General features: G+C 45.9%; 2 pseudogenes; both read right to left on the bottom strand.

The window, feature by feature from the left end:
• Positions 1-46: 46 nt before the first annotated feature.
• Positions 47-9796, bottom strand: LOC123173025 (uncharacterized; annotated as a pseudogene).
• A 12254-nt stretch (positions 9797-22050) lies between these two features.
• Positions 22051-24238, bottom strand: LOC123173024 (uncharacterized; annotated as a pseudogene).
• Between the last annotated feature and the right edge of the window lie 2671 nt (positions 24239-26909).

Below are 26909 nucleotides of genomic sequence, written 5' to 3'. Positions count from 1 at the left end.
GCTCAAGACCTAATTCATACTCGTTCCCTTCTCCAGCTGTTGGAATTCATATTAATTCATACTCATCAGCCTTTTGTTCTTCACAGTACTTCCTCAGATCCTCTGCAAACTGCACGTCTCTCCTAAAATCCAAGATGAAATCTGGGTCCAACAATCCATCCGCGTGCACCGTTCCATAGTCTGTAATATCAATATTACACTCAAGAAGTTCTGATGAATCTGGATACACAATCTTCCTCGCAGACCCCTCTCCATAGTAGCAACGACCTGTCACCAAAATCAAAACTGATCATTATGTATCAATCACAACATAACAGCTATTCTTCAAGGTGAAATGTTTGGCAAACCCTGTCTATTTGCATTGGTTTCACTAAGCAGACAATAAAACAATTACTGTTTAACAACCGTTCTTGACACGAAAAGAAAGGTTGGTAGAGAAAGTGTATCCCCAGAACATCTTCAGATGTTAAAATATTTTACACACGTTCAGCAGCACAAGCACAGAAATGTCTTGAGTTCGGTCAGAATTGCTACATTCAAGCCGCACCAATCGGTAGCATGTCATATGCACATGATATGTATCAGGATTCAGAGGTGTGCACAGAAATTTCGCTGGCACTTGTGTATATAAGTATGAGCACATGGCCTTTTAAAAGGAATAAATGGGACCTGACATCGATGCGGATAGGTCCTTGTGTTTGTTTTCTATTCAATGTGTCTATGGCTTCTATTGCAGGAAAGACTGGAGATTGGAGATTACTGTCAACTTGTACATCACCATTCCATATGATAAACAGGTGTGCAATCAGGGCAGGACTGTAAACTGGGTTGCAAATCCGAAAGAATATGCACTCGTCGATCTGGAGAAAGATACTGATATTTCAAAGAGTAAAATGCATCACAAGTCCTAAAACTATTGGGGGAGTGTCAATTTAGTCCTATAACTCCGAAACTGCAGTTTTAGGTCCTAAAACTATTGGAGGTGTGCCAGTTTAGTCCTATAACTTTGAAACTGTAGTTTTTGGTCCCAAAACTATGTAAGTTTGTTCATCTCAGGTCCTAAGCTTGCATGTCAGCATTGACCCACCGCCGTGTCGCTTGGAGATGCTTGAATTGTTGCCACGTTGACCCCATGGACCCACCAGGTTAACTTCCGCGCTGTCCCGCGGCAGTGACTATTTCCCATCTATGGCCATGCTCGTGCCCAAACGACAACATGCACAACCAGCTCTATGGCAAGGGTATCAGGGCAAGGATAATGTCATGAGAGAGAGAGAGAGAGAGAGAGAGAGAGAGGGTGGGATGTCGTCCTCCATCCCGATTGGCTCGGTGTCTCTCCGGCGGCCGCGCCCATGGAGATGGATGTCGTCCTCCATGCCGACTGGCTCGGGATCTCCCAAGCAGCCGTGCCAAAACCTCTTATCAAGGTTGCCTAGTAGCTCATGGGCACGCGAGTGGAGGGCGTGCACGCTGCGACGTTGAAGCATATGAACCACATTTGGGGAAGTAAACACGTATAAACTGCTCTTTTAAAAAAAATGCACCATGTACGTTGGCCATGCAAGCTCAGGACCTGGGATGAACAAACTTGCATAGTTTTGGGACCCAAAACTGCAGTTTCAAAGTTATAGGACTAAATTGACACATCCTCCAACAGTTTGGGACCAAAAACTGATGTTTTGAAGTTATAGGACTAAACTGACACGCCTCCAATAGTTTTAGGACCCAAAGCTGCAGTATCAAAGCTATAGGACTAAACTGACACATCACCAATAGTTTCAGGACTTATGATGCCTTTTACTCTATTTCAAACAGGGCAGCTAGAGGTGTGCTGGAGCCAATGTGGTGGGCTAGGAGAAGCCTGCTGCAGAAGACAGCAAGAGGAGGAGATGCCTGGAGCGGACATGGGAGAGGAGGCGATGCTTGCTGGTGGACAAGGGGCCAGAATGGGGAGAAGAACCTGAATCAAACAATTGCAGGGCCATCGTGTTTGCCAAAATAAAAGACCACCCAATGGAATCCTCAGTTTAATCAAATTAAGTATCACGGTTGCCTTCTTGATGTATCTGAATGACCATAAACTAATTATTCCAAATGAACGCTGATCTTAACCTATTACCCTGATGGCTGGTCCACAAGTATGTCGAAAATGGGTGTATGCATAGCCGTTATGTTAGGTTGATGTATCATCTTATATATAGAAAATGGCGTACCCATTAAAATGCAAGGAACAGAATGCTGAAAAGTGAAAATGCAGTGAATGTGCATGCAAAACATAACTGAAGTGACCATAAAAGAAAGGTGGATGGAGCTCATTCAGACATGAAGTGGACATCAGTGATTAGTCAGGATGAAGGCGGACGCAGACATCCACGAGCCCACGTCGCCCGCGCCGCAAAAAACACCCAAACAGCCTTGCGGATGAGCCGCAAAAATGAAGCGGACTTGTCCTGCCTAGCCTGCTTGGCCTGCATAGCCTGCTAACGGGAGGAAATCCCAACGAAGCAACAATGCAAGCCAGCCGATAGGGCACACCGCCGTTCGCCACAGCCAGGCCGGCGTCCCGCTCGTCTCTGCATGCGCTCTCCGCCGGCGCCAACCCTGCTCCCTGCTCGTCCCCGCCCGTTGAGCAAGATGTCCGGTGCTGCGGTGGACGAGCACAAGAAGTCGGCGGAGGAGGACAAGAATCCGACGGGAGATGATGAGAAGGTACAGCTCTGATCCTCTCTCCCACCTATGCTTAGTGTGATTTACTATCAGTATGCTCTGATTCAATGTGATGTGCTCAGTTCTTTCCAAATAGTGTTGATTCTTCAATGAAGCCACTAGAGTACTTTGATAACATAAATAAGAAATAGCCTCTCTCTTAGAAAAAATAGGATAAAATCCCTACTAGAAGGCTGGAACTTAGAAGGCTGTCAATTCCTACTGTCAGTAATTGCGGCCTTAGAACATCCACCATTCCTACTGTCAGTTTACTTAGAAGACTGGAACTTATTAATGCACTTCAGTTGCAGCTAGCAACCAAGAACCTGAGTATGGAAATAAACTGCAGATTGTTGGCACGGAATAAGGGTGAAAAAGATCGGATAATTTCCGTCTGAATCCGGTTTCGAATCCAGATTTACAGGATATGGGACAAGGATTTACCTATCCGGTCGGATACGGAACCGGATATCGGATACCAAAACCGAATTCGGAATAGGATATGCTACACAATTACACACGATCAACACATGTCACTATACAGCTCGAGTCTAAGCCTGTAATGGAAGTATGGAACCCATTTGTTTTGGAATCACTTGCGTGTGAGGCATCATCTTCAAGTGCAACGATAATTCAGCAAGTGTAGGCCATTGGCTATATATGGCCGGCGGAGGACCATGACTAAATTTATGTTTTGTTTTGGAATGGCTAGATGGAACTGTTAGCTGTATTAATGCTTTGATGTATCATTTGTTGCTGTTTTTGTCTGATTATTTTTTTCCGCTTCCAGTCCGCCGCCGCTCCATAACCATACCGTGTCTGTTTCCGCCTTTATCCGGCGTATTCCATATTCGTTTCCGTAACTGCACCGCTTCTGAATCCAAAGAAAAATGTGGAATAGGATACGGTATGGGCATTATCTATCCAAATCCAAACGGTTTCACCCTTAGCTCAGATTAATAAACTGCAGCGCACTTCAATAAACTGACTGCATATTGAGCACTCTCTTATTAGTATTAAGCTGCAGCACACTTTAATAGACTGACTGTACATGTGGTTTCTTACGTTAATAAGCCGCAAAACACTCAGATTAATGGCTCATTACTGTCAAGTTGAACATATAGTACAGCTACAGCCCCTCTAAAATTGGTCCTTTATTTTTTGAGTATATACCATGTTTCATATTCGCTCAGAGTGATACGGGAGAGCTGCAGCTGCAGCAGCTGTATGGCGGAAGGTAAGGACTGTGGCAATCACATAAAGAAGGGCCAGGTCTGCTTGTCTCATGATTTTGCATCTTAGTATTTGTTCTCTCCTAGTTATGAATGTTTCTTTTTCTGCTCTAAGTCAAACTAAACCAATGTTATTCTGCTTCAGATTTCTTCTCAGGATACTCTCAAGACCAAGGAAGACAGGAAGAATGGAAAGAAAAAGAGGGAAGAACTGCAGCAGCAGCTGGACACAGTCACTGAGAAGACCCACCTGGGGATTGATGGCTTCATGCTGAGCCAGAAGAGAAGAATAATGGAAAGAAAAAGAAGAGGGAAGAGCCGCAACATCAGCTGGATGGCGCTGCTGAAAAGACCAAGCTGGGGTTGATGCAGAGCCGGAAGGCGAGGACTGCAAGACCAAGAAAAAGAGGAAGAATGAAAAGAAAAGGAAGAGGCGGGAGATTCAGCTACAAGAAGAAAGGGCAAACAGGATCAACACAGATCTAGAACAGAAGAAAATAGAAGATAAATGGGAGAGGAAAGAAAAAATGAGGGCAAAAAATGGAAAATGATAAAGGACATAAAAAAAGAAACAGTGGAGTCATGAGCTTGCCAACAACAAAAATTGTGAGATTTCCGCATAAACAGTGGCGTCTGAGTTGGCATTCAGGTGGAATGGTCATTAGCGACCATAGAACCAGGCTGAAGAGCGACAATTTGGAGGCGTTGAGTTGCCTCCAGGATTGGTTAAAATCTGCTGATTGAATCCTTCAGACCTATACCTACCACTAAAATTGACGACGGAGATTGCTTGATAAGTTGACAATAAGCAAGTCTCCATTCCTGCACATTGTGACATTTACTTTCTTAAGGAATGCTTTTTGTCCCACATGCCTACAAACAACCTAGCAGCTGTTCTACCAAGCAAGCAAATGCAACGAAGGAAACACCATCTCTTCTTTGTCACAGTCGAAGGGGAGTGCATGGTCGTTAGGGCATCATTACACAACTGCCTGCGGTACGTTTTTCCTACACAACTGCCTCTGTAGCAAACATTCTCAGATGTGAATACAGACGCGGCAGGGGCAGAAGATGACGACGATGCACTGCTAATATTAAACTCGGTATGGGTAAGCTGATTTTCATACTAAAGAAGCATTCTTGCGGCTGTAACAAGTAACACTACCTGAGACAGTACGTGTTTATTCTTGTCACATTCTAAATTCTGAAGAGACCTACTACTATGCACATAGACGTATGTGTACTTGATAGTTTTATATACTGCAAGGAGTTGTTTGTATATACTGTAGTTTATGTACTTTACATGATACATGGTTTCCTTTTTACCGGAATGGTTTATACAACAACTTTAGATTAAAACTTTCACATGATCTGCTGTGTGCAGAATCAAGAAGCAGAGAGGAAGATCTGTCAAGAAAAGAGGATGCCACAATGAAGTTGGTACTGTACTTTAGCTAATCAGAATTATGATGTACGTTTATTATGCTGAAATATTGAAGTTGGTACTATACTTTAGCTAATCAGAACTCCTGAAGGGGCATGAGACTCTTTTGTATTACCATTACTCTGAATTGTTGGAAGGAACCTGAACCTTAGTTGGCAAGAAATTCCCTTTTATTTTTGCAGCTAATAGGCAAGGAATTCAGACAGGAGTAGTAGTACTATTTAGTTGTCAGATGTGTGATGAACATGATTAGCAAAATATATGCAAACAAGTGGTGAAGTACAGTCTGAAGAAGTTGACAAGTGTATGCATCAATCTAATTCTAAAAATATTCTTTTTAAAAGGAATACAAGGCTCGTGTCATGTGCTTATTATGCTAAAATGTACTTTGGTCTTTGGCTATTAACCTGTACAAGCTATGCATGTTTACATTATCTGAAAGCCCTAGTTCAGTACAAGAGCCAGCATGTTTACATGAGCTAGCAACATATTTCTAAGTCTGGGCGTCCAACAGCAGTGTCCGCATAGCACCAGCAGCCAGTATGAAAAGCTGGCGTGAACCAGCCTGAGTGCATGTACAACAATCAGTGGTACGGAAAGCAGCATCTGCATCTGTCTGCTGGACAATAGCAGGCAGACGCGGCTGATACTAATCCTGCGATTAGCTAATGCCGAACATTGTGGACAGGCCGCAGGCGGGTCCAATTGCATCCTGAGTGATAAGTGCTGCATAGGTAGACAGACATACTCTAGGGTCAATGATTCAAGTAGGTAAAATACCAGAACCTGATCATAGTGCACAATCTAGACGATGGTGTGAAGTGAAATGTGACACATCCCAGGGTTTATGCAAAATATGACAACCAAAGTGACCAGAGAAGGTTGAGTGGAAGGTGGTGATAGAGAGGCATGTTCATAGGGTAAATAAGAAGCTGGATTTCTTTGTGAATGAGCTGGTGGCTGAGCACCTGACACTGATGAATGCCCTGCTGGTGCCTGAGCACTTGCACTGATGGATGGCCTGTTGGTGGCATTGCAGAAGGGCATACTGAAGATCTACTACGCTTTCACTAATTCAAAGAAACTATACTTTCAGGCAAGAGTTTCTAATGTTTGCAGTGGATGTTTTGCCAATATGTTTGTCTATACCAGTTCATATAATTGATACATCATGATTCGTTCCAGTCGGCCCCATGATTAATGATTTCTCATTCAGACTGTGTTTGCCAAAATAAATAAATAAAACACTCAATGGACTCTACAATTTAATCAAATCAAGTGCCGTGGTTGCCTTCTTGAGGTATATTCACAGGACAATGCATACCATGCTTGGAAAACTCAGTTTTTTGACTGAAAATCTGAATGACCATAACTCTGTTTTTGAGTCGCCGACTAATCGCCGATTAGTCGCCGACTAATCGCCGAGTCGTCGCCGCGTGGCTGGCTCGCGCAGGCGACTTGACTCAGGGAGCAAGTCGCGCGACTCGCGTGGCTCGCCGGCGACTTGGTGCGATCAGTCGCGCGACTCGCTGGCTTGCTGGCTTGAGTGGCTTGCTGCTGATGTATATGTGGAGACTGGGGAAGGAGGAGGACTGAAGGAAAGAGAGCGCAGGGTGGGCTCTATATGTGCCCTGCTTAGATGTAGTATATGAAAGAGAGCGCAGGGTGGGCTCTACATGTGCTCTGCTTAGATGTAGTATATTTTCTCTGCTGTATATGTGCTCTGCTGCTGCTGTATATCTATGTTCTCTGCTGCTCTATGTACTGTTGTGCCATGGCGACTTGGGGTGACTAATCAAGCCAAGTCGCTGACTCAAGCCAGCAAGCCACTAGCCGCAGCCTCGGCGACTTGGCTTGACTCGGCGACTCAAAAACCTTGGACCATAAACTAGTTATTCCAAATAAACACTGGTCTCTCATGGCCGATTCACAAGCATGTCAAAAATGGGTGTATACATAGCCGTTAAGTTGTTGTATCATCTCAATCTCATATATGAAAAATGGCGTAGAATTAAAATGCGAGGAACAGGCTGCTGAAAAGAGAAAATCCGGTGCATGCAGTGCCCTATATAAGGTCTTCTGTATGGAAGCTATAGTAGAATATTTTAATGTTTCTCTCTTTGATTGGACGAAACGACAAAGCATCGTAAGATTGAAAAGACGAATGGGCCTTAATGGAAATCAAAAGGCTTTTCGATGAAACATAAAATTAAAAATCCTTTCGTTAATGTTTCAAACCTACATGGCTGCTCATGCTAACTGGAAGGAGTGGGGACTTACCAGTAGATGTCAGGGGTAGAGGGCAGCAGAAATTTGGTTTTGGCGGGTCAGGAAATGGCTCATTTATTTCGGCAAAGAAGAGTTGGTTATCAGATTCAGAAGCAGCCACAAAATGAACATGATAGAAAAGCCTGTCTAGGGATCTGGGAGCCGCCACCAAACCACAGATAACACTTGGCTCATATTTTGGTTCCTAAAACAAGAAACAGCAAAGGTCAAATGAGGCACCTGAAAGAGATATGTTAAGAATGTAGTATGTACCCAAGAAAGAAACAATGGACACAAACAAAGCCATGTACCAGAGGATGCTCAAAGGCATATTTCTTCAGCACTTGCGCAAGCTCAGCGCGGATGAATAACTTCATCTCGTTATAACATGACCTCTTTTGTAGCAGAGTCTCCTTAGCCTCGTTGCACAGTTCAGCCGCATTGGGAGATACGGGAGCCACCAACAGCAGTGCACTTTGTTTGAGAGTGGATATTATTTCCCCAAGAGACTCAAAGGAGATCCTGCCATCGGCGCTAGTGGCCAGCAAGAGCCGCAGGTCAATGAGCCTGTCAGGCGCCAGGGAAGCGAAGAATGATCCCAGCTCAGCATGTTGTGGGTGTCGAGCGGCTGCGGCTGCGTCAGTAAACTGCAGCGAGGTGTGCGTCTCCTGGGACAGGTCACAGCGTTTGCAGGAGAGGTGCTCCATCGCCCGCTGCGTCGAGCATTGGGACTCGGAGCTTGCTCGGACGAGGGCAGTGAGGCCTTCCAAGGAACGGACCTCCACACGAAGCATAGAGAGGGTGTCGAGGATGTCATACACCTCTACTTTGTAGTCAGCTGACGATGGGAGCGGGCGCAGTATGTGGTGTCAAATGGAGTTGATGATGATGTTGGAGACAGGGTCCAAGGGGCCATAGCAGTGGCCAGCGAATAGGATGTGGGGGATGAGGTGGAGCCACGTAGAGGGCAGCATGGCGAAGACTTTGAGATAGAAGCCGTGGATCATGTCGTGGAGCCTCATCCTGAGAGACCCAGTGTATTCGCAGGCATCGCCAGAACAGATCATGACCGCAGAGCCGAAGTGTGCTTTGGCGGTTTTCACGACCTTCTGCAAACAGGATGAGATCATGGATCTGTGCTCGTGAGGAGACCGCAGGGCCGCGAAGTGGTCTCCATGACGCTCGACATTGATGGTGAACATTTTGAAGCCATCGGAGCTTGTGGTGTTGGAAATGTCTAGTCTCCCTTCATCGGCCTTGAGGTCCCGGCAGTAGACAAGTAGCTCTCTTCCGCTTGGCCGCAAGCTGAACTGAAGATCCAAGGGGGCACCGACCTGGTATCGCAGCAAATCCATGATGGCAATGACATCATCGATGCTGAGCTTGCGCCCTCCCTTCTCGAGCAAGGGGGCAGAGTCGCGGAGGCACTGTTTGGGCAGGGGCGACGCCTGGAGCCGCACCAGGTCATCAGGCGCAGGGTGCCGCCGCCCACAGCTTGCGGCGTACTTGAAGGCGGCTTGCGTCCTTTCAGAGGCAGGGTCGGGTGGTGAAACAGCAGCAGCGTGTAGATCGTGCTCGACCAGCTGGACTGCGAGGGCGAGATCGGCGCGTGCCCAGTGGAGGTAGCGGGTGGCCTGTTGAGAGCCTGGCGGGACGCCCCAGCAATAGAGTACCATGTAGCCCTGCGGGTGGACGGCCCACAGGTAACCCTGCCGGAGGATGGCAAAACCCAGCTGGTGTTCCAGCTGCTGTAGTCACTGGGTTGCACCCTGCCGGCGGCCAGCCTCTTGGACCTCCTCCTGTCGGGCTTTGCCATGTCCCCGAAGTCGCGCGGGAGGAGGGCGACGGTGTTGAGGATGATGTTGGTGACGGGGTCGAGGAGGCCGAGGCAGAGGCCGCCTTCGCGCATGGATACGGCCAACTGGTCGGCGGCTTCCACCGGCATGTCATGGACGGGCAGCCGGCCGAAAGCCTCCTCGTGCAAGTCGAGGAGGAGCTCCAGGAGATCGGCGTCCAAATTCGATTTGTCCAAGGGGGGAGCGTCGCACTCGCTGAACAAGCACGAGAACAGACCCCTGCGCTCTCCCGGATCTGACGGCATCGGCTGCGATTCCTGGTGTCCGGCGGCAGCCGAGGGCCACAGCATCGGCCTCACTTTCTGCGGTTGGGCGGCGGCGGATCTAGGGTTCGGTGGCGTGGGATGACATCACAAGACGATTGAGAGACTGCCGGTGGAGAAAGACTACAACGCAACGCGTCTGGTATGGGCACATAGGACACAACGCGTCTGGTATGAGCCAGAATCTTCTTTTCTTCTTTTCTTTTTTTCTTTTTTCTATATCTATATTTATCTATCTATCTAATTTTTTTAGGGTAATATCTATCTACTCTGTTTCTAAATATAGGGTGTATAGTTTTTGACATGAAAATTAAAAAACATATGTGGACGGAAAATTTCACAAGTTTTGGACGAGATTATACCTGACTAGTTGACATGAGAAAATAGAGAAGCTTGCCTTATATAAGGAAATGTTATCAAATCCCTAAAAAAAACTATCTAAACGAGTGGTGAAACGCAATACACCTTATATTTCGGATTTTTTCTCAAAAATATATACACCTTATATCAAGGAACGAAAGGAGTATTAAACAAGCAAACATTTTCTTTTCTAACTGCACCCCGCTCAGTGTACACATAATAATCCGGAGTAATTAGAGCCACATGATCGAATCCACTCATTTAAGTCTAACCATAAAGACAACAATAATCCTCATTAAAAATGCATTTAGCAATTTTAAAGGGCGGACGAAAACTCTGCCATCCGCTTGCCCGCATCAGTTTAGGTACGAGGAAAAATGGCACAATATACGGAAACAACAGGACCGGGGCGGCGGCACATCTTGGGGAATCAGGGAGGAGAAGGATAGGCTTGGCGGCGGCTGAGGAGGTGCTCGTCGACGCGCAGGGTTGGATCGGGGCGCTTCCCCGCGGGCCGCGGCTGTCCTCGCGAAGCCACCTATCCAAAAGCAACGCTGCTCCCCGCCGCCATCCGAGGCGACGCCGCCTGCCCTCCTACCCACGAGCCGCTGCCGGATGGAGGCCACAATTTCGTCGAGGTCGTTGCTGCCTTCGGCATTCGGGGTGTGTCATGGAGATCGAGGTGAGCATGGGGATTTGTGGCCACCGCCATGGTCACCGTACCCCATCGTAGGGCATGGAGCACGCCGTCGACCTATAGCTCGTGGAGATCACCGTTGCTCTGCAGGTCGTTGGGTGACCGGACCTTGCCGATGTGGCCCTCCCCGACGACCTTCTCTTCGCCCGGTTGGCTGGCATGGATCTCGCCACGGCTACCCTAAGCTTCTCTGCCTCGAGCTCGATGGTCAGCCACCATGGATCCACCAGCTGGAGGGTCACGCGACCCAGCCGTCCTCCCATGCTGCAGCGGCTAGAAGGCGACATGGCTCTTTGTACACGAAGAGTGGAGTTCAGTCAAGTACTCCCTCCATCCCATAATATAAGAACGTTTTTAACACTAGCATAGTGTCAAAAACATTCTTATATTCTGGGCAGAGGGAGTATATACTTGGCCTCTACTGCTGATCCATGTACATGGAGAAGAACAGACAACCGCTCATTCATGCTTCGTTCCACTCCTTTGCGCTACATTACTGGAGGTGACATTTTCCAATCTCTCTATATTGTAACACGCCTGCTGCCTGCACAGTTAATGGATTTTCTTAAAATTTATCGCTGGTTAGTGCTTTGTTGCAATTGTTCACCCGGGATTCTTATATACTTAGCTTTGATATTCCGTTTTTTCTGGCACATAGAAATAAGAGTATTGTCCAGGTTAGGGATTCAATTGAGGAAAAAGCGAGCAAGTAAATTTTTATTGCAAGAAATACAATTTAAGCTATTGATGTTTCTTCCGTATCAGTTATTGCATTATATTAGACTGTCCATCTTCTCATTTTCATTGCCACGCTATTAAATTTTTATATGCCTTTTTTTCATTCCAAATTAAATCAACATCTATGGAATTTATATGATAACTACTTTGTTCTCTATGTTTCCGTCTACTCAGGAAAGAAGAAATGTCCGAAGAATGACCAATGCAGGTTATTACATGATTTGGATGTATGGTTAATTATACACTTACATTTTTTAGTTTGTCCCGCCCATGGACACTGCTTTATTGATCATTGACTTATGGATTTTTGCTGCATGTAGGTGCAATGTTTTTGAAAGTAAAGGTTTCAAGCATGGTTCACTTTTAACTGGCGGTAATGCTCTCGACAGTCATATCCTGATATGAGATTGCTATCTTTTAAATTTAACTTATGTTTCTTTATGATTGCCCTCTCACCCCTTTTGCATTTGGATGTCAAAACTTTGTGCGTTGTTCATTTCAGTTATGCGACTACTTTTCTTATGGATCTTAGATGAACTCAAGGGCTATTGTTTCGAACAAAGTTGGTCACTTGTTTCTTTGGAAATTATGTTGTTGCATAGTATCATACCTATTCCAAAGGAACGAAGGTAGTATGGTAGTATAAATAAATAGGGTTGTATTATTTTTCCCTTTTATCCGCTTGATAATTACGATAGAATTATTGCATGAAGCTGTGTGCGCATACAATATGTAACCAAATTCACTAGATTCAAGCCTTGCTTCTTCACTTGGAAGCAAGTCTTCATCTTCGGAAGGGATTATCCGCGGTGCCTAGGAAATTCAAAGGACATTTTAATGGTCCGTTAACTAAACAGATGGTGATCCAGAAAAAATATATGAGGTTGATACTAGCCATAATAAGTGCATAACAAGCCTACATGTTGTCTACATTTTTGCAGATCTCGCTATCCTTGTTTAACTCAATGGAATCAAATAATTTTGTTGTGTTCCCTAACAAGTCCTTGTAGATGTGCAGCTTCCCCCTCTGATCATCTCCTTAGGGTCTCTCTTTAATCCTAGAGCCAGGCAACAAGAATGGTTGGTTTTAAGTACAACATGTATCTATTTATTCATTATTGATTTATTGTTTTCGGGGAATTGTTTTGCCCCTGACCATATCATTGTTACTTTGCCTGCATTAGATCATGAGTATGACAATGATGAATTTTATGTAAGGAGCATTTACATCTATGCCCCTTAACTCGAACCCACTACTCACTTTTGCCCCTAATTTTTAGGTATGCTCAGTTTTGCCCCTCCGCCGTTAGTTTCACTTATATAAATGACCTTCTATGCCGTTAGCGTCAGGTTAAAGAGCTTTGACCGTCCTGAAAAAATAGCAAAAAAAGACAAAAAAATTAAAACTTTGTGGGATCGAAGATACTCATGTCTGCAAGCTGTGTATAAATTTTCATGCCGTTCGGACACCATGGGAGCTCGTGGCAAAGGAAAACATAATGTTTGTACGCATGTGAACAGTAAATTCGAAAAAATAGAAAAATAATAAAAGATATGAAATTTTGTGGGACTGAAGATACTCAGGTGCAAGATGTGTGCTCATTTTTGTTGTGTTTGGACATCGTAGGAGCTCGTGGAGAAAAAAAACAAAATTTAGCTAAAAAATACTTTGTAAAAATGCACTATTTTTTTCTCTAGAGCGCCTCATACGCTCATTTGATCACCAAAACTTGCAAGCACCTTGTGCACTCAAGCCTCTTTGAAGCCAAAAAAAATCATTTTTTTATTTTGTTGCTACTTTTTGAATTTACTGTTCATAGGCATAAATTAATTTTGTTTTCCTTTGCCACGAGCTCCCGGAGTGTCCAACCAACACAAAAACTTGCACGCGCCTTGCGGACATGACTATCATTGATCCTACAAAACTTCTGATTTTTTTGGTTTTTTTGCTATTTTTTCTGAATGGTCAAAATCCTTTGACATGACGCAAAAGATTTGTCATTTTCATTGATTAAGAAGAAGAGAGTTGCCCGGTTAATTAGATGAAAAGCAAAAACCTAGATACAAACCCCACACGGGGCACACGCGAACGACTTGGCCACAACAACACCAAACAGTCGACCACAACGTCAAGGACATGGCAGCTCCGATTTTGCTGATGAGCATCACAGGAGAAAGTTGCAAGCCTCGCACCGACCTAGTCTAGCGCAACATCCGGAGAGCACCGTCCGTTGAAAACCGCCCTCATGGAGTCATCATTGCCGCAGTGGCCTCGCCTTCCGCAGCCCCGACTTCTCTGTCACAACTAGAAACCAGCATGGGCACACCCATAAGCGCGCCCGACTATCGACAGTAGAAGGACAAGCTGCGACTCGGATCTGCTCGCCACCATCGTCGTTGCCACACGCGTCGCAACGCCACACCAACCTCACCGCCGGTCAGGCACCTGCCGACCGCGATGCCGTGCACGTCCAGCCTGTAGGAAGCACAAATGGGACCAAGATCTTCTAGACGGTGCCCCAAAGAAGGAATACGACATTAGAGACGACGTCGCCGCCTGATCCAACCAGGAACTTGACTTTCGCCCCGAGATCTTGACCCGAGAGTTGAGGATGCGCAAATCACCACGACGGCGCCTCCAAGGAAGAACGGGCCAAGCTTTCGCCCGAATCAATAGCACCATCACTCTCGCGCGTCCGACCAACGCCAACCCGCACACCCTTGCACAACAACCACGCCATCGCCACGCAGAGACCACCACCACGCCTCGCCGACGAGACAGAAGAGACGAGCCTCCCTCCACCAAGCACACTACGCCCGCCACGTCGCCCACACGAACTCCACGACAGCGGACACATCAACCGCCGTCCCGAGGCCGCCGCCCCGGAGTCCAACCCTCGAGCAGATCCGCATCACCCAAGGCGGCCACAAGAGTAGGGATGGGAGGGCTGCCACCCCTCACCAACCATGCCAGCCAGATCTGGAGGCCCAGCAGGCAGCCGCCACCGCAACACCTTCAGCAAAAAGACCGCCGGAGACGAATCCCACGGCCAGAGCCGGGACGCGCAACACTAAAACGAGAGGGGGGTTGTCACCACGCCCCGTCACGCCAGCCATAACTGTCGGACCGAATCCCGCACAGCCTGACGGAGCTACAACATCAATCTGGCTACCGCCACCACGAGCACGCCAAATCCAATCCACACATGCGTCGCCACCTCTGCCGCGCAGCTCCTCGTGCCACTCGGACGCCCCACGACCAGCGCCGAAATAAGTCCAGAAATAATGTGAGCACCAAGACTTGAACCCTGAGGATACCACTGTCACTCTAAGCATACAATCATAAGTTTGATTTGTTCGCTCGCGTCGAGACGGGAGGTCGTAGGTTCAAAGCACTATTGTAAAAAAATACACAGTAATGGACGCTTGAAGGGCAAAATAGGAATCGCCCGAAGCGGTCGAGATTTTTTTTTTGGAGACATTGAGCGGTCGAGAAAGTTGTGAGCGGCACACGCGCAGCCACGGCGCGGCGGGCCCAGGCCGGGCTGAGATTGCCTAGGCTGGGCCACTTTGGGCTATCGAACCATACAATAAGAACCCTAAACCAAGACGCCCCCAACCCTTCCCCGTCATCCATAAGTCACCTCCGGCGGCGGCGGCGGCCGCGTCTGCTACACCTTCTCCACCGGCAGGTCAGCTCAGGTCAGATTCATCACTCTCCTAACTAAATTCGCCGCACGGATGCTCTCAATTCGTTTAGCTGGCCTTGGGTGGCCTTAGCCATGGGAGCATTCCCCAGCACAACCTGTTACTCCCTTTTTTTTGGTATAAATTACTGGCCGGTTGTTCCATTTCATTCATTACTTATCTGACAATGAGTACAGGAAGATGTCCCTCTGTGCACTGTGAATTCATTTATGACTCTGGGAAAAAAAATCTTTGAGCTGAAAATCTTATTTTTGTCCCTTTACATTTATTACTTGGTGGTCATTGTCCAAGAGTACGTTGATTAGTGTGCTCTTAACTTATTTTTGACCGTGTGTGTGTGTGACTAAATTCACTCTGTTTTAGATGTCAACAACCAGGAAGAGACCTTCTCCCAGTTCTGCAGTTGGACAGAGCAAAAAGCCATCTGGAAAGGCTCCCCTGCCCACGAATCACTTCCCAGACGATGATCCCAAAGATACCCTTCGGTGTGAGGCTTTAGATGGTAAACCCATGGTTTCAGAATTTGTGGTACAGTACTACGCACAGAAGTATGGTCAGGTAATGTGCATTAGTAATCATTCTATACCAATATGTTGTAATTCTCAAATTTAATTTTGTCTAATTCTTCCAACTGCAGCCTACATGAAGTTACTAACATATGTTCTAATTCTGAAATTTAATTTTGCAGTCTCTTTTCCTGGATCCAAATAAGAAAGGCGGCTATGTTGATGTGAGATTTGCAGACCATGATCAAGCACTATTAGTTGTAGAACGACGTGAGGAGTATCCATTCAAAGTGACTTGGACACGTACCTTTGATAGATCGCAGATGATTAGTAAGTCTGTCATTTCTCAATACGATGCAAAATAGCACTGTTAGTTGCATGATTTCTGCTCAATGTATGGCTTGATGCTGGTAGCAAACGGATACATAGGTACTCCCTCGTTTAAATCACTACTTTAGTGATCTACACGCTCTTATATTTCTTTACGGAGGGAGTGCATCAGACATTTCATGTTTTGCGTTGCTGTGTTAGTAACTTAATGTAGCATATTCCATGCAATATTTGTTCCATCTTATTTTTGAACACTGGTAGATTATGCTCATCTTGATATATCATTTCAGCACAGGGTAGAATTCTTTAAATTTTGAATTTTGTTGAACTCTAGTATGGTCAGCAGATTTTTATGAAGTCTGAGGCGTCTTTCAGTGTACGATGCCATATTTATTTTATTTCTAAGGCACAACTGAGTGAAATCATATACGTTAGGGGCTCTATATATTGTGAAAATGCACCTTATTTAAGTTACAGGTTCTTTCTATAACTTCATGTCATGTTCCTTTTTTTTTGTCTGCTCATGCATGTGGATGGTACATTCTTCATGAAGATGACCAGCCTCAAGTTCCATGTTATCCATCTTACTGTCATTTGCTATGTAGAAATGTGTGTAGATGCATAGACTACTATATTGGGTTGGCTTCTATTGTGATTTGCTATGCAGAAATGTGTGTAGATGCATAGACTACTATATTCGGTTGGCTTCTATTGTGATTTGCTATGCAGAAATGTGTGTAGATGCATAGACTACTCTCAGCCCTCCTATGAAAAAAGGGTTGTCTTTGTAGTTTCCCTCTTCTCTCCCACTAGCGGTGCATGCGGTGGTTTAGCCTTCCTTTTGGTTTGGACCTGAGAGTAGGAGTTGGACGTGGTTGGTTCTTTTGCGATGTTGAATGCTTTGAATCTTTTGTTCCGTTATCTGACCATAGTGGAATCCGATCCAAGATTTATGGAAAAAAAATTTAACACCTGTTTTGTCATGTTTCAAATGCACCTCTAAGCTGCAGTATCAAGTCATGAAATGAATCCCTGGCACAAGAACTTCAATCCTTCACAATAAGAGGCACTAACCCCCTGAACTACAAGGAAAAGTTGAAATCCCTGCAAAGAAACTCAGAAATTGAAGAACTGAAGGCCATGTTGCCTTAGTGTTGATGCTTATAGCTGTTTGTTTCCTAAAAATCTTCTGTTTATAACTCTTTGTTTCCTGAAATATTTTGTTTCTCTCCTTGCCGCAAGTGTTGCTTGAGACGATACTCCAAATCGAATTTAGAAGCATTTTTCACTTACCATTTAAAATGACACAGAAAGAAATTTTAGTGACCAAGATTTTATCCATTATGTACATGAAAATTTTCAACTTTGTAGTTGAAAATTTTCAACCGTTAGTAATATCACCATCACACTCAAAATAGTCTGTTGAATCTGGATACACAAGCTTCCTTGCGGATCCCTTTCCATGGAAGCAACGGCCTGTCACCAAAACCAGAATTGATTATGTATCAGTCACAAGAAAACAGCTCCGGCAGTGATTCTTCCAAGTGAAATGTTTGGCAAAGGGCAAACCATGTCTATTTTGCATTAGTTCCACTGACCACACCATAAAACAATGACAGTTTTAACTTTTAAGCAACAATGCTTGACACAATAAAGGTTACTAGAGAAAGTGTATCCCAAAAACATCTTAAGATGCTGAAATTTTCTACACGCAATCAGCAGCAAAGCTGCAAAAAGACACAAATGTTTTAATTTATATCGAAACTGCTACATATATTGAAGTAGTATTAATCGATAGCTTAGCCTATATGGTGTATAGCAAGATTCAGAGGCATACACACAAGGAATATGTAACCGAATTAGCTAGGCCAGATAACGTGATCTCAGCTGCAGGCACAAGCCATTTTATTAACTTAAGGACAACAAGAGAGTTAACTTGATCGCAGCAAGCATAAGGCTTTTTGACAAAGCATAAGGCCTTTCCTATGATTGGACGAAACAAGCAAGCATCGTTGGTTGCAGAAAAACAAGAATAAGCATCTTATATAAGATCAAAAGACGAAAAGGTCGCAAAAGAAATCATAAGGCTTTTCGACAAGGGAAATGATTAACATCAACCGACGGATTATCACGCTCGCGTCCGCCGTCCTGGTTGCGCGACACGTGGCCTACTGGACTACCCACGTTTCTCTCCCTAATCTTATCTCTTTCTCAACCTTTTCCCATGCGCAGAAACACCCGCCTCAGCCACCATCATCTCCTTCAACAACGCTCGCCCCACCATCTCAAGCTCCTGCAGCAACGCCAGCCTCGGCCATGCCCGTGACCACCTCAAGCTGTCGCAGCAACGCCCGGCTTGGCCGTGGCTCTTCCTGCCGTCAGAACCATCTCCTTCATGTCATGGTCTGTATTTGCAAAAAAGTTCTCCAACATGAACTCTGTTGCAAAAAATTCTGCAACATGACCCTTGTTGCAAAAGGATTTTTGCAGTCGATATCTAAAATTTCTGCAACAAGACCTTTGTTATGAAAAATTGCTGCAACAAGACCTTTATTACAAAAAATAAATAAATAAATTATGCAACAAGACCTTTGTTGCGAAAAATTTCTGCAACAAGACCCTTGTTGCAAAAATAAATAAATATGCAACAGGACTTTTGTTGCAAAAAAAAAGACCTCTATTGTAAAAAATAAAGAAGTACATGCTCGGGTGATTGCAACAAGCTAGCTGTTGCGGAGGGCCTTCTACGACGCCCCTCCAAAGAGATGGCTGCTTTCGGAGTACTCCTAGATCGGACATCCGTTAACGTTACATCCAATGGTCAGCAAGCCGGCATCTTTTCTAATTATCTGCCAGCCGACGCATAGCGTCGCCCATATATTTAGAGCAACTACAATAAGCTTATGTAAGCAGGCTATATGAGTTAAAATGCTACTCCCTCCATCCATTTTTATAAGACCTTTTAAACATTTATAAGACAACACCTAAAACAGTTCAATTTCAGTTGTCTTAAACGACTTACAAAAGTGAACAGAGGGAGTATATTTCTGCTAACATGGAGAAGAGAGAAGAGGAACCAGCTACAGAATAAGAGCCAACTGCAACACATGCTCCTAGGCACTATGTGAAAGTGGTATGTGAGCCATACATTAATAAAGTAGGACATCTTAACATCTAACTATTGTACGTGCCGGCTGTAACCTTGGCTATAGATGACATGTCAACATCATATAGCCATCAGCTGGCTGTACTATTAACCATGCTCTTACCCGGATGAGGTGGTAGACTCTATTCCGGGTCGCATGGAAAGGTGGTAGACTCTGTTCCCGGCCACATAGTTAGGGCCTGTTTGGACTATCCCGCTCTTGAAAATTCAGCTCCTCTAAAAAGTGCAAGCTAAACGAGTAGCTTTATGATGTTCTGTTAAAAAAACACTAGAATATGAGGTATAAGTTCCTGCTTTCGTGAAGTTCTTCAGAGCATGCTTCAAGAACACTCTAAGTTGAAAAGCCCTCATGAGTTGATGAAAAATCACCCACCGCTACCATTGGTAAGTGGATATTATTCGTTTTTTCCCACGTCACGCAGCCCCTAACACATCTTACCCGTTCTTGAAGCTGGGGCTAGCTGGAAACCAAACATGATAAACTGCTCTATGATGGAGCTGCAACTCCTGGATGGAACTGCTCTAAAGTGGATTTGGTCGAGTGTACCTGATTTTGATTAAGTGGAGCAGTCCCAAACATACCCTTAATAACACCGTGTCCTTATTAAGTCAGAATCATAGGCCATTGATTCCTTGGAGACGAGTGACGACAGAGGAAGGTAGAAATCACCATAGAATGGTACGGATATATATTTGAAGCTAAATGCATGGGTGAGTACTTTAGTAAATTGTTTACAGTGGAAGTACCGACCCGGAATGTGGAAGTTGGAGCAAGGTGCCAAGGAAAGTAACCCAGCATGAACGATGCTAAACGTACGACAAAATCTATCTGAACCTTGTACGGCAAATAATACGATAGTTACCATATTCGTGATTCTCTCGATTCGCGATACGGGTCTTGATTCAAGATTCACCACTTCCAGTGAATCTAATTCAATAGGAAGTATACATCTCTGATTCACGAACTGTGCATAGGGTTCGTTAATCGGTTCAATGGGATTCGTGATTAGGTTTTGTGAATCAAAGATGACATATCTTTTTTTGAGTTGGAAAGATGAAGTATATTTGTTTTTTTTAACACAAGATGAATTATATTTGTAAGAATAAAAGATGGGAAACTCTCTGGTTCAACCGACCGATTTCCACCCCATTATCCGCCCCTTGTTCCACGCGACGCGTATCTTGCATTGGGGCCACCAACCACTATAGCAAGCGGTTCCTTTTTCTCGTCATCTCTGATATGCAAGGGAATGGATAAGATGGTCACAAGCGCCTGGGCGTAGGCGTTGATGTATTCGCAGATGCAAGGTAGCCATAGACGAGATCGGGCACCGGTGTCACTGCCATGGCCAGTCGACGTCTACTGGGCAGCCGTAGACGAGGTCAGCCGCGGACGCCGCCTGCAGCGCAGCCATAGATGAGTTCGGGCGAGGATGCCGCTATGGTGTTAGCTGCCGCCGACGGTCGGCGCCTGCTGGGCAGTCGTGCCTCCGCTGACCTCCTTTGTGTCGTCCCCGACCATCACCGGCCGCCTCCCTATTGCAATTGCAATGCCGAAGTTGCAAGCGACGAGGACGAACAATAGTTGTGTTCCTACCACATGAATCAGTAACATGTGGGGATGTTTTTGCACACCATCTTCATTGCAAAATTTTCTGCAACATTACCTGTGTTGCAATTTTTTTCCCGCAACATCATTTATGCTGCAAAAAAAAACAAAACAACAAAAAATTATGTGACATTACCTATGTTACAAAAGTCTTTCCGCAGCATCACCTATGTTGCAAAAAAGCGAAGCCCAAAAATATTTCTGCAACATGACATATGTTACAAATGTTTTCTGCAACACAACTTCTATTACAATTTTTTTACAATAGTATCCGTGTTGCAAATATTTCCACAGCATCACCTATGATCTTTGTTGTAGAAAATATTCTATAACAAACTCTATTGCAAAAAAATCTACAGACGTTTCTGCAACATGTTCTGTGTTGCAGAATATTCTACAACATAATCTTTGCCGAAAAGGTTAAAATGCCCGTCAGACATTTGATGACGTTAGTGAGGTTTTTTTTTTTCATTTCTGCAACAAGCCTCTTGTTGCCAAGGGAACGAGCGCACACTGCTACGTTTGTTGCAACGGGGCAAGAGCAAAGTTATTTTTTTCTATAACAGAGATCTTGTTTCTGAAACACATGCCTTGTTTTAGAAAAAATAAGGTTCGGTAGGACGCAACAAGACTCGTGTTGCAAAGCGCCGAGCGCAACACAAGCTTTGTTGCAAAGGTTGATGCACGCTCACTGAAAGAAGATCAGATGGTTGGCTAGCTCACGATCCTACGGCTACTAAGGCGGCGGATGTTTTCTAAACATCACCCGGCAGACGCGTAGCTGCCCCCTTTCGACAAAGCAGGGGGGGGGGGGGAGTCTCCTCTTTAATTCTCAAAACCTGCATTTTTTTTCAAACTGAGCCAAAACTTTTGCCTGATTGATAAATTAAGAAGAGAATTGCTCAGTTAATTTATGAAAAACCGGACGAAAACCAAAAACCTGCGTATATAGGTGCTCAAGGAACGGGGACTTAGTGGTGTGCGTGAAGAGTAGAGGGCAGCAGAAACTTGGTTCTGTCTTCTGATAAGGAAACGAACAATTGACTTGGGCGAAGAAAAACTGGTTATGGGCCCCTGATTCGGGAGCAGCCACAAAGTTAACGTGGCAGCATTCCCTGCCCAAGGATTCCCAAGTGGACTCCACGCCACAGATAACACTCGTTGCATACTTTGGTTCCTAAAACAAGCAGCAACAAAGGTCAACTGATATAGAAATGTATGGAATATATATGTACTACGTATGTACCAAATAAATAATGATGAACACAAACAAATTAAAGCCAGGTTGATGTACCCAAGGATGCTCCGATGCATATTTTTGCAGCGCTTGTGCGACCCCAGAGCGAATGTATAACTTCATCTTCCTATACCATGATCTCTTTTCTAGAAGAATCACCTTAGCCTCCGTGCAAAGTTCGGCCTCCTCATCGCGAGGTTCGGGAGCCAACGGTGGTGTGATGTCTCGGAGAATGTGCTCTATTTGATCGAGAGATTCACGTGATATCACATCATTGGTACCAGTGGTCAGCAAGTTTTGTAGGTCAAGCAACACGCCGGGTGTCAGGAACGACGTGAGGAATGATCCTAGTGCAGCGGGCCATGGATGTCGACCCGCTGCGGCTGCGGCAACAAACTGTTGTAGTGTGTGCGTCTCCTTGGACAAGTCACATTGTTTGCAGCAGAGGTGCTCTATCACCCACTGCATGGATGATCCAGACTCAGGGTTTGCACGAACGGTGGCGATGAGGCCTTCCAAGGACCGGACCTCCATGCGAAGCAAGGAGAGGGTGTCGAGGATGTCGTACACCTGGATCTCAGTGTCTGCGTGTGGGAGCGGGCACACTATGTTGTACCAAATGGAGTTGAGGATGATGATGGAGATGGGGTCCATGGGGCCATAGCAGTGGGCTGGCGAACATGATGTCGCGGATGAGCCTAAGCCCTGCAGAGGGTAGCATGGTGACGGCTTTGATATAGAAGGTGTGGATCATGGCGTGGAGCCTCGTCTTGAGAGACTGGGTGTACTCGCAGGCATCACCGCCACAGTTGTCCAATAACCCACGCCTATGAGATGTTTTCACGGCCTTTGCCAGACATGCTGATATCATGGATCTCTTGTTTTCATGAGACCGCAAGGACACGAAGTGGTCGCCATGCCGCTCGACATTGATGGTGACCATGTCGAAGCCGTCCATGGAGCTCGTGCTTTTGGAAACCTCAAATGTTCCTTCACTGGGCTTGAGGTTCCGGTAGTAGACGACTACCCCCCCTCCCGCCCGGCAGCAAATTCACCTGGAGGTCGAGGGGGCCGTCGTCCTGGTACCGCAGCAAATCCATGTTGGTGTTAACATTATGAACGGTGAGCTTCGGCCCTCCCGGCTTTAGGAAGGGGGCGGTGGCGAGGAGTCGTTGACGTGGCAAAGGTGACACTTGGAGCCGCACAAGGACGTCAGGCGCGGAATGGCACACATGCATCGCCGCACACCTGAGCGCGGCCTGAGTCCTCTCGGAGGCAGGGCCAGGGAGCACGAGCTCCGCAGCGTATAGATCATGCTCGACGAGGAGGACGGGGCGGGCGCGGTCGGCGCCCGCCCAGTGGAGGTAGCGGGTGGCCTGTTCTTCGGTGATGCATCCGAAGTAGCTCGTCATCAACCTGACGAGAGCCTGGCAGGACGCCTGAGCAACTCTGCGCCAGGTAACCCTGCGGACGACAAGCTATCCTTGGGCTGCCCCATGCCGGCGAGCCTCTTGGACCTCCTGATCCTCTTGGCGGGCGGCTCCTCCTTTGGCCGGAAGTCGTCGCGCGGGAGGAGGGCGAGGGTGCCGAGGATGATGTTGGAGACGGGGTCCAGGAGGCCGAGGGACAGGCTGCCGTCGCGCATGGTTTCGTATAGTTGATCCGCGACGGCGTCCGACATGTCTTGGACGGGCAGCCGGTCGAACGCCTCCTCGTAGAAGTCGGGGATGAGGTCGAGGAGGTCGGCCTTGAAGTTGAAGTTAGGGGGGCCGTCGCACTCACCGGGCGGCCTTGAAGTTGAAGTTATGGGGTTCGTCGCGCTCGCCGCTGTACAGGCAGGAGAAGAGACCCCTGCGGCTGGACCTTGTTGGGCGTCATGATGCGACTGCGATTGATGCGGCGATTCGGCCGGGTCGGCCGGATATATATAGGGCTCAGGGTGGCCCGTTTGGGATCGATAACACTGCCGTTCCGATCCGGATTTAGCTCGGTCCGACCGAGCGGACCGAGAACTGCCGCCGGCGCAGGCGCTGGTTTCCTCTTCAAGAGATAGAAGAAGAGTAGAGGAAGTGGCACCAGCTCGTGGACGATGCTCGGCTCCTTCGCGTCGCCGTCCATGTCCACGGCAAGACGTAGAAGAAGAGGAATCGCACGGGGATAGTGGCCGCCTGTGTCCATCATTTCATGGGCAGTTATACCAAACTAAAACCAGTTAAGGCTAATTGCGTGGAATTTATCCCTGCATGGCCGCATATCTCTCTTGCTTTTTCTTCCTCGCATGCAGGTTAAGTAATGGAAAGAAGATAGAATAAGGGTCTGTCTAGAATACATCTAGATGTGACATAGTTATGTCACATCTAACTTGATGTTCACTCTGTTTGTGGTCTATTTTTTCCTAGTTTTTTTTGTTTCTTGTTGCTACATTATATTCTTGTGGGAGCTTAGATGTGATATTCTTAAATAACATCTAGATGTGAATTTGACAAACTGATAGAATAATTGCGGGAACAATATTGGAATGAGAGCGCTTTTATTCTTTTTCTGGCGCGTGTAAATTGCTCTGTTGTAACGGCAAGAAAGTGTTTCCTTAGAAGAGGACTCGAACTGTTTTTCTTCCTTTTATTCTGTTGGAAGTGGAACCGCGAGAAAGTGTTTTCCTAGAAGACATATTTTAGTGTGTTTGTTAATTCGTTTACTACTCCCTTTGTCCCATAATATAAAAACGTTTTTGACACTAGTGTAGTGTAAAAATGTTCTTATATTATGGGACGCAGGGAGTAGTTCGTATGTAGTCTATATTAAAATAGTTCATCCATTTTAGTCAGTATATAGTTCATATTAAAATATACAAAACATCTTATATTTGTAAACGGACGAAAGTACTTCTTATGAAGATTGCAAGCTAACCTCTTTATCCAAAATGTGTTGCACAAGGAAAAAACCAGATAGAAAGTAAAAAAGAAAAAGGAAAAACCAGATAAAATCGATGACACTGAGGAAAGTAACAAAGAAAACCGAAAAAGAGAAAGAAGTAAAAGGACAAAAAAGAGAAAAAAACGAAAAAAACCTGATGCAAAATAGTGAATGTCCCGATAATAAAACCACAGGAGAAAAAACTCATGTGCAGTACAATATTGCGCAACTCCAGAGATCTTCAAAGCACGACGGTCCCCCGGGATATAGACCACTCGGTAACACCCAAGGTAAGGACGGACTTGGCCTCCTCTGCGGCACAAGTTGGCTTCTGTTTCCAAGGCCAAATACCGTCTGTGGATTTGGTTCTAAAGCTAAAAATTAAAAAACTCCTCTCCAAGACACTAGCACCATAAACCAAGCATTACTACAATACATTAAACCGAGCGTAACCACATTGGTGTCTGGGCACGACGAACTTTGGCAACGGTGCATACTCAGGGAGAACACTTTTATCTTGAAATTTAGTGAGAGATCATCTTATAACGCTACCGTCAATCAAAGCAATATAAGATGCATAAAAGATAAACATCACATGCAATCAATATAAGTGATATGATACGGCCATCATCATCTTGTGCTTGTGATCTCCATCTCTGAAGCACCGCCATGATCACCATCGTCACCGGCGCGACACCTTGATCTCCATCGTAGCATCGTTGTCGTCTCGCCAATCTTATGCTTCTACGACTATCGCTACCGCTTAGTGATAAAGTAGAGCATTATAGGGCGATTGCATTGCGTACAATAAAGCGACAACCATATGGCTCCTGCCAGTTGCCGATAACTTGGTTACAAAACATGATCATCTCATACAATAAAATTTAGCATCATGTCTTGACCATATCACATCACAACATGCCCTGCAAAAACAAGTTAGACGTCCTTTACTTTGTTGTTACAAGTTTTACGTGACTGCTACGGGCTTAGCAAGATCTGTTCTTACCTACGCATCAAAACCACAATGATAGTTCGTCAAGTTAGTGTTGTTTTAACCTTCACAAGGATCGGGCGTAGCCACACTCGGTTCAAGTAAAGTTGGAGAAACTGACACCCGCTAGTCACCTGTGTGCATAGCACGGCGGTAAAACCAGTCTCGCGTAAGCGTAAGCGTAATGTCGGTCCGGACCGCTTCATTCAACAATATCGCCGAACCAAAGTATGACATGCTGGTAAGCAGTATCACTTATATCGCCCACAACTCACTTGTGTTCTACTCGTGCATATGACATCTACGCATAAAACCAGGCTTGGATGCCACTGTTGGGAACGTGGTAATTTCAAAAAAAATCCTACACACACGCAAGATCATGGTGATGCATAGCAACGAGAGGGGAGAGTGTTGTCCACGTACCCTCGTAGACCGAAAGCGGAAGCGTTAGCACAACGCGGTTGATGTAGTCGTACGTCTTCATGATCCGACCGATCATGTACCGAACGCACGGCACCTCCGAGTTCAGCACACGTTCAGCCCGATGACGTCCCTCGAACTCCGATCCAGCCGAGTGTTGAGGGAGAATTTCGTCAGCACGACGGCGTGGTGACGATGATGATGTTCTACCGATGCAGGGCTTCGCCTAAGCACCGCTACAGTATTATCGAGGTGGACTATGGTGGAGGGGGGCACCGCACACGGCTAAGAGATCAATGATCAATTGTTGTGTCTATGGGGTGCCCCCTGCCCCCGTATATAAAGGAGCAAGGGGGTGCGGCCAGCCATAGGAGGAGGCGCGCCGGAGGAGTCCTACTCCCACCGGGAGTAGGACTCCCCTCCTTTTCCTAGTTGGATTAGGACTTGGGGGGGAAGGAGGAGAGA

The sequence above is a fragment of the Triticum aestivum genome, unplaced genomic scaffold (assembly GCF_018294505.1).
Source record: "Triticum aestivum cultivar Chinese Spring unplaced genomic scaffold, IWGSC CS RefSeq v2.1 scaffold98769, whole genome shotgun sequence".
Taxonomy (NCBI): domain Eukaryota; kingdom Viridiplantae; phylum Streptophyta; class Magnoliopsida; order Poales; family Poaceae; genus Triticum; species Triticum aestivum.
Note: the sequence above shows the minus strand (reverse complement) of the source record. Positions and strands in the feature narration are given on the sequence as shown.